The 6919-nt window shown below is 47.7% G+C and overlaps 1 long non-coding RNA gene across 1 annotated transcript; it reads right to left on the bottom strand.

The window, feature by feature from the left end:
* Positions 1–1049: 1049 nt before the first annotated feature.
* On the bottom strand, positions 1050–3932 carry LOC147756924 (uncharacterized). The gene is made up of 2 exons (XR_015324219.1): positions 1662–3932; positions 1050–1417 (listed from the first exon to the last, which is right to left on the bottom strand). It is a non-coding gene; the product is annotated as an uncharacterized LOC147756924 (long non-coding RNA).
* Between the last annotated feature and the right edge of the window lie 2987 nt (positions 3933–6919).

Here is a 6919-nt window from a genome sequence, read left to right as displayed (position 1 = left end):
CCACCACCACCACCACCTCCACCACCGCCGCCACCACCACCCCCACCACCACCTCCACCACCCCCACCACCACACTACCACGATGTGCAAAGTATTTGTGTCTATATGTCGATATATAGTCGATATATAGTTAGCAGCAGTATATGTATGTTCCTAGGTAAGCAATAGTTCCTCCCTTCCTGTCTGTAGTGGAATTGGTATTCGAATGATGCTGATGCCGATGATGACGATGACGATAGTTGAAAGTGATCTGATCCGCAATTATAGAGTTGTAATGGCAATGAAGTGGCGCATTACATTGAGCTCTGCTTCCGCTGTCATTTCTTATGCTGCATCAGCCTATCTTCTGCCACGAATGGCCGGTGCAAAGGACTTTTGTTAACCATGCTTCCTTTCCTGTCTCGTTTTGCCCTAGCTCCTTCCCCGCCAGTGGAGTAGCGTACTTTTAGAATAGGTCACGAAATGATATATCAACTATGTAACATATATGATTAATAATCGTCATCGACGAGGAACACAACGGAACATTACTACTGCTTTTAACAGTGCACTGTACACAACAATCACGAACAGATTGACGTCGATGGTAAACAACAAAAGACAGGTCTGAGCCACGCGCGAGTGACTTGTAAGGGCAGAGTCGAACAGTTCTTCTTGCTTTAAATGGCCGCGTTGTTAAAACGCAACTTTATTGAAACGGACAGAGTAGTTCAACAACTGCATTTGATCGACAACAGTATAAAGGCGAAGAAAAGGCCGTCGTGACGTTTTCGGTGTGACGCCACGCCTTCGGCTTCATCCGCTAGAGTTCATAATGAGTAACTCAATTGAGGCTGTTAGCTACATGGTAGTTGACCTCTTCTAGCCACTGCACTTATTATAGTCGGTCCTGGTTGATCCATCGTCCGACGACAGCTGCTTCGCTGGAACCACGTGCACGCCGATACATACGTCGAGTTTAACTGGCCAGAAGCCCTTTTCTATCCGTTTTGCGAAAGTCCAGGTCGTTCGAATACGTCGGCTAGTTTTGCTGCCTATCGTACTTGTAATTGTTGCAGCTGATGTTGACGGCGGCGGCGGCGACGGCGACAGGCTGGTTTGCTTTCATGTACAATGCTCTATAGCTTACTTACTTTTTTTCTCTTTTTTTTTGTTGTTGTTAATTTTCCTGCGGGCCTTCTTAGGTAGGCTGAACGGGCGGGTTCTTGGCAGCAACTGAACACAATCAAATGTAGTATCAATTGATTGAGGATAGGAACGAATATTCAACGTTTACGAGCTGGCCAAGAAACTAAGTAAAATTCAACTCTACGATGAGCAGAGTAAACGCAGCGCAAAACGATAGTAGCAGTCGTAGAGAACTCAACAGTCGTGTAGGCAGTCTTCGAACCAGAAAAACTCTTCCCGGGACGCCAGACTAGAAGACGACCAATGAGTTGAACAGGCGTAGAACAGCAGGAAGGACAAAAAACAAAAAAGGAAGAATTAGAGGAACTGAGAAGAGCAGCGAAGAATCAACGTTCCGGGCCAAGCGAGAGGGGCCGTCGACCACTAGGACACACTCACTCACTCGCTCACTCACTCACTCACTCACTCACTCACTCACTCACTCACTCACCGAGACTGACCGACTAAAAAACAAAAGACTATTTAGGACCTACAGGCTCAGCCGGACATAAGCGATTCTGTTGGCCTTTTAGGCTGTGCTAACCGTCGTAGCAGTACTGGGCTTGAACGGTAAAAGAAAGGAGGAGAAACAGCAGCAGCAGCGAGGGTGACGCGGCAGGCAGCTACGATGCCGTTGGCGGCGGCGACGACGATGTCGGCAGTTCTCTTAATATGTTTGGCAGAGCAGTGGCTAATCTGGATAGAACCGAATCGTGGACACAGACGGGTGTCCTGCGAATATACGTGTCCTAAGTGCTACCAGGCATCTGTGCTGCCCTCGACACGTTGTTGGCCCCCAGTGGTGTCCGCTGTGTTGCGGCAGTGGTCAACAGACAAAGAAAGAGCGACAGCAATCGACCCGCGTCTCAGCTGCCACACCGTTCGACGGCGTACTTACGTGAACAGCTGCTTTACGGAATACAGCACATCACCGCCTGCGGTGACCACATGTGACACCCGGCGAGCAAAAATGAACGACACTTTCGAATGCTTGCCAGCGACGGTATCAAAAGAAAAATTCCCAATTTGAACAGGAACGAAGGAGCAACAGCCCCACCACACTACGAATCGTAGAAACAGCAATTTACCACTAATAAACAAAATACACAGTCATTCGACTCGAACGTTGGCACCGTCGCGTTTTTCTTCTACTATGGCTGCTGCTACTACTACTACTACTACTGTTGTTGTTATTACAGGTGTTTCTGTTTTGTCTTCATTTACTCGCGCCGTTATTGACGTATACAGCTACCTTGTTTTTTCTTTTGCTGCTCGTGTTGCCACTTTTGTTGTCTGCCTGCTGCGACTGCTGCTGCGATTATTTCTGCTGCTGCTGCTGCTTTCTTACTGTGATCGTCGCCCTCCTTTCTGTTACAGATCCTGTTGCTGTTAATGTTGGCGTTAATGCCCTTGTCGGTCCACTTCTACTTGTTCTTTGCCCCCTTGCTCGATTCTTGTCGTAGCTGACGGCGGCAACGCGTGTTGCTACCTTGACTTTTGGTATCGTTTTGGTTGCTATACGTCTTCAACACATGAGACTGATCGCACTCGACACATATAATCGACGTCGGGTATTCCTGCAACGATTTCTCACCAAAGATCGATTTTCTTGCCAATAAAGTGGCGTTGCCAATAGATGCAATTGCACTAATCGTTGGGGTATTTGTATTACTATACGAATTCGTACTGGGGTAGAACTGTCGGCACGGACTTATTTTTTGTCTGTCGTTGTGGATCATACTATTGTACAAATTGTCGCTATTGTTATTGTTGTTTTTGTTGTTGTTGTTGTTGTTGTTGCTGTTGTCGTCGTCGTCGTCGTCGTCGTCGTCGTCGTTGTTGTTGTTCCTGCTACTTTATTTTTAGCTGTTGTCGTTTACGTTCGTCCTGTTGCTGCTGCTGCCGCCAATGTTGTTGCTTGTTAGCTGGTAGCTTTTTTATGTCTATTGGTTGCGTCTATATTGGTGATTTCTTGTAATAATGGTTGTTTTTTGGTGATATAAGAAGTAGTAAAAGTAGCTTGTTTTTTATGTTGACCTGCTGACGCAGCCGCCAAGTCCGCGTTTGGACCGGCCACCGCTCCGTTTGCACCGACTCGCCTGCGTGTTGGGGACCGACTGTGGCCGATTTCAGCTTTTTAGCCCACTCGGAGGACCTCAGCAACGCGACACCGTTAGGCACACACCGCACGAACAGCCTATAACTGGTAGACCTACAACCTAAGGCTGGTGAACAGACCTGTCGCGTGGTAATGGTAGTAGCGTGCCGACCCTGATGATAGGCCGCTAAGCTCCTATACGGCAGCGAGTTGTTGTTGTTGCTGCTGCTGCTGCGTCGGGGGCTGCAAGTCCGGCTGCGATTTGCTGTGATCGCGCGCGGCGCTGCCAGGTGTCGTTACGGGGACGGCTGGGGCGATGGCGAGAGCCTCGGGAGCAGATGGCCGAGGCTGCGGGCGCGGGCAGTGGGGCCAGCCGCTCCGACATCACTCACGACGACACCACGGCGAGACTAGACTCACAGGGCTGGACGGCAACGGCAAGCCGAACTGGCTACGCCGGGCGAGCGGTCAGGCGGTCGGTTTAGCCGAAACGTGGCTCTCTGGGGCCGGTGAGCTCTGGCCGTGGCGGGCTGCGACGTTGGCTGATGCTCCGACCGTTTGAAGCCCGGGATGAGGATGCTGCACAAGCGCCACCTACCTGGGCCCTCGCGCAATTCGGGCCTCGTCATCTTAAGGGCCCTGCCCTTTCCTCCTGCCGCTATTTCCACCTCCACCACATTCTCACACCCAATCGTGTCCTCTCCCCCGAAAGGACACTATCCAGGGCAGACAACGACTGACCCAATTGTGCGGACTGTGCGTGTGTCCCTCCGTTCGTTGGTCCGTTTCTTGGTTAGGCATCCCGAGCATCCCGAACAGCCACTACCCGCAGCCGCCCAGTCGAACACGCCGACCTCCCAACCACCGACGATCCTCTGTCTGCCGGTCGCGTACTATCCAACGCGCATGCGTACTACCGATAGCTGACTAGCCAAATGTCAGGCCCTTACTTGAAAGGCAGGCTTCACTGTTGGACCCGCCAGAAAGCCGACACTCCTGTGGGAAGGCAAAGCAGGCGGCAAGCCACTGCTGCGGCCAGTGCAGCACACAGGGGCATGCAGCAGGCCCTATCTCTTTGGACTCCCTGGCTGTTAGCAGTGACCAGGCCCCACGCCCTCGTCATGCAGAGTTGCTAACACTTTCCTGTCCAGACTGCTAGCCAGCTAGTTAACTGTTCACAGCGGCTCGAAGCAGAGCGAACCGATTCAACGGGCAACTGTACTACAATGAACCAGCGAATTAGATAGTGCAATGCTCGTACCCTTTGCGTTGCGATATATGAGGCTGATATGGTAGAGGTCCATACAAAGGTAACAAGCGAGACAAAAAGTAAGAAATAGGAGGCCACCCTTCTTTTAAGTAACTGTCGATCATCGATAACAAGTGAAAAAACGTACAGCTGTAAGTCAGTAGAGAGAAATTAGCAGATCAGTGTGGCTGTCGTTCTCATTCAGTCAAACCCAGCATCGGACGTAGTTTTCTTTATACCACTAACTATCTCTCACTGTCGGTTTTAGCTCCAGCTGACACGATGGGAAGAGGTAACACACGATTCACTAGGATCAAACAAAATCAGCTGTTTGTTTTACCTTTCTGTGGGAAACGTCTAGTTCCTATGAGTTCCGCATGACCCTATAAATTATCTGGCGGACAGCAGGCAGCACGAGAGCATAGATATCAAACCATAAGGCAGGCATTGATTTGGTTACTATAAAGGATGCGACGGTTGTTTAACAACGAGATAGCACAACTCGCCGCTAAGAATTGTAGCGTTGTCAGCCATGACCTGTCTTCTGTCCGGCAGAGGATATCTACATCGTTTGCGAATTAGATTTCGATAGCGAGACAGGTGTGGGCCGAGGCAGCCACAGAACGTCGTTGGAATTGACAGTCTCCGCAGTGTACTCGCTGACCCGGATGATTTAAGGGCTCATCTCTGTATAATGCCTTGCGTATAAAAGGGGGCTGGGCAATCGTGGTCGGGTGATTTTTTTCGTCCTCCCCCTCACACCTCCGCTCGTTGCCAATATTTAATCGTCTCGTCAAACTTTTAGACAATCGAGTTGGTCAGAGTCGTCGACGGAGCTCGATTCGTCATCAGTTTAAGAGATTCGCCTTTTCTGCTTGCGAAACCTGTCGGTTGGTATAGAACTGTTTATGTTAATGCCCTGTGAAATATAGAACTGTTCGTACTCTCGAAGACGGTTCAAAAACTTCATCGTGTTTCAGGTAGTCGGCTGGGCCGGACGGCCGCCCAGAGGCCACAGCAGTTGCTACCCACATTACGCTGGTCGTTACCACCTCTGTTTTAGATCGTTACAATTCCCACTTAATGCAGCAGAGTCCATTTTCATTTGAATGGAAACATTTCACACATAGACCCAAGACGTCTGAGAGTTCAGTTATGAATGGCTGCGTAAAACTCGGTTTTAGGCAATGGCATTACACCAGTCTAAAGGCATGCGGTAAAATAAACGAAAGATAACATTGAAGTTATAAGGGCTGAATACCTTGAGCGGCGTAAGACGTTTGAATAAAATTATTGTTAGGGAAGTGAGTTTAATAACTTTCTATAAGCTATTAAGATTATATAATTGTTTATTTTAAGATTATTCTATATAATTATGCTAAGTATTATTGCGTTCATACACGTTTCTTTAATGATCTTGTCACAGTTTGCCATTGGGGTTCGCAGTTGCTTTCAACTCATTGCAACAATCGACAACAAACGCATCGGCAAGCTAGAGTTTGTTTTCTACTAGGGCCATCATCGTCGTAGTAGTCAGGAAACTACGCAATAGGCCTACGGCTGCTGAGTGTGCAGTGCTCTAGACAAATCAGCTCATTTATAATGGACACACTGAAATAAAATAGGGAAGACTGATTCTATGCAAATAATGTCAGCGTAATAGAGCAAGAGATGTTTGAAGCGCCTCTCTGGGGGAGATCTTGAGCGTTTTCCCAGTTTTGTAATAATAATCACCGCTATTCGATTGCTTGTGCCTTTGTTGGCACCTGCGTTTTTATCAATGCATTTGGATCTTCCAGGCTGAAGAGCGTTACTCTACTAGCCTTCGTACGCCAATGATATGTCGAAAAAGTATAAATTAAAATTCAAGCAAATATTGTATATATTTTTAAACGGAGTGATTAAATTAAATAGACGTCATTTTCATCGATGATTTTGCCAATAGTATTACAGTCCCGTCACACTAGAAATTTTGAGGATTTTTGGTGAAAAATTGTGACAGGCAATTTTTGCATTTTTCCATGAAAAGCGAATTGCAGGAGTCCTACAGAGATCGAAACTGATGGCAGTCTGATCGTGCAAATATTAGACTACAAGCAAACTTCCCATCCAATTTCCCTCTATCTTTCCGGACTAGCTAAAAATATATGTGGCCTGGCATTGTGATGATGGAAGAAGACGCTTCTTCCGTCCATTTTTACCGATCGATTATTTTATATGACTTCTTATCGTCTTATTAGTTATTGACAGTAGAGGTCCGAATCGATCGTTCTACCAGGCCGCAATAACTCACAACGCACAATTGTTTTTTAATCCTACCATACATAATAACATAGTACCTATTTTTTTTTTTGTTGCCTTACCCGCGATCAACCGCTTTAGAAATGCTTGATTTCGTTGTGTAT

This window comes from Varroa destructor, unplaced genomic scaffold (genome assembly GCF_002443255.2).
Source record: "Varroa destructor unplaced genomic scaffold, Vdes_3.0 BEIS01000003.1, whole genome shotgun sequence".
Lineage (NCBI taxonomy): Eukaryota > Metazoa > Arthropoda > Arachnida > Mesostigmata > Varroidae > Varroa > Varroa destructor.
This window is presented reverse-complemented; position numbering and strand designations above follow the sequence as displayed.